The sequence below is a fragment of the Wasmannia auropunctata genome, unplaced genomic scaffold (assembly GCF_000956235.1).
Source record: "Wasmannia auropunctata unplaced genomic scaffold, wasmannia.A_1.0 LD336106.1, whole genome shotgun sequence".
Lineage (NCBI taxonomy): Eukaryota > Metazoa > Arthropoda > Insecta > Hymenoptera > Formicidae > Wasmannia > Wasmannia auropunctata.
Genome location: NW_012026784.1, coordinates 2716686 through 2718558, shown reverse-complemented (window position 1 = coordinate 2718558; position 1873 = coordinate 2716686).

The following is a 1873-nucleotide window of genomic DNA, read 5'->3' as shown; positions in this document are numbered from 1 at the left end:
GGGGAGGGGGAGGGTTACTATCGGGGTATAAGGTGGAAGGGAGAGAGATCGGGCTGATGCCCGGTCCGAGGTTGGAAGAGAGACAGGGAGATAGGGTGGTTTTTGGTAGGTGGGTTCTCTACAAAGGCGGGAGGGTGCCCGCGGGGGTGGACCTAAGCGAGGATATAAAGGAGAAGGAGAAAGCACACACAACCGGTGGTGTGTGTGGTGGCTCCTCTTGGGGAGGTGGGCCGGGAGGACGATCAATAAGGAGCATCGCTGGTGGGGGGTCTTACCAGGACCTCAAGCTAACCCCCCTACGTTGTCCTGCTTAGGGTGAGGGTCCGCAAGAAAGAACCGAGAAAATATTCTGAAAGGGGTCGGCCGCCGCGTACGTGTGCGTATATACATGTTGGTGATCTCAGTCCGTGAACTTTGGCTCCCACCATCGCGCGGACCATACACACACACACACACACACACGCGCGCGCGCGCGCGCGCACACGTCTATTCACGTACACATTGTCCCACGGGCACCACGGATACGCGCGGTCCAGGCGGTCTCCACGTGTATCCCGAGATGACGGTGGTCGCGTATATGCGAAGTTACGAGAGATGCGGAGCGCGTCGGGAGAAAACCGAGAAAAATTCCGAACGAAGGAGAGCCAGAGGGAAAAAAAAATTGTACGTGCAATTACCCATCCTCCCGACACGTGGGAAAGTGGGATTCCTTTGGCCAGCCAGACCTCCTCCTTTCTCTCTCCCTTGACGGCAGCCAAGGTTCTTTGGAAGGAACGTGGAACAAACTAATCTCTTTCCTTCGGCGCTGAGGAAAAAAAAAAGAAAAACTCGGCCCCCGACGTTGCGCGCGCCTTGTCTTGGTGTAAGAAGCGTCGAATAAAGAGTCGTGAGATGAATGCAAATACGTTTTACGTATTACGGAAGCACGCGTCCTACGCGCGACTCGCTTGTTTTCTCAGGAAGCTCGTGGAGAGCTTTTTTTGCCGGAAGTCGAGCGTCGTGCACCTGTTTGAATGTACCTTCCAGCAGACACGCGGCGCGTTCTTTTTCTTCTGAGAGACGCGGTCGGTGGAAGTACTCAACACCAAGATTTTTCGTACCTTCTGCTGTCTCGTGATATAATTTACGATCGAACCGTTTTTATCGATTTCTCAAAGACAATTTTCTTAGAACATAAAATAAAATAGTAACAATTTAAAATTTTTTATGACCAACATTCTCCGTTTTCATTTTAACAGCTAGTCTCACGATATGCGTTATTACGTGAAAACCAGCGCAATAAACAGCGTTTCTAGATGTATTTTATTACAGACTAAAATCCTTTACGAGCGCTTTATGGTCACTTTCTGGGATCGAATCTGGGCGATCGAGATCCCGGAGAATAATTGTACAGGGGTGCGTCGTCCGGCAATCGCCCGGATAAAAAAAAAGAAAAAGGAAGAAAGATGACCGCAACATCGTTATGGTCAGATCGTTTTAAATCTAATTTCCGACGGGGCATCGCGCGCGCATCGTCACACGATAAGGGACGTCAAGGAATCAGTGTCAATTAACGATGATGAAAGCAAAGGCTTGCCGCGTTACCGGTGATCGTGCATGAATATTCATCCCGTTCGGAGAATTTAATAGATCACGGACACCCTCGATGAACTACGAAAGAAAAGGGTGTGAGGAAAAGAGGGGGGAAAAAAAATATCGCGGCAAGAAAGAATTCGTATGTGTGAGCGCGTGTGACCACGATTGTCGTCCACGTAAGTGGACTCCGTCGCGACGAAACACCGACGACGTCGAGGTAAACGTACATACACGCGTACACATACATATACACGCACGTATCTCTGCGTGTATATGTATGTACACGTGCGTGCGTTTA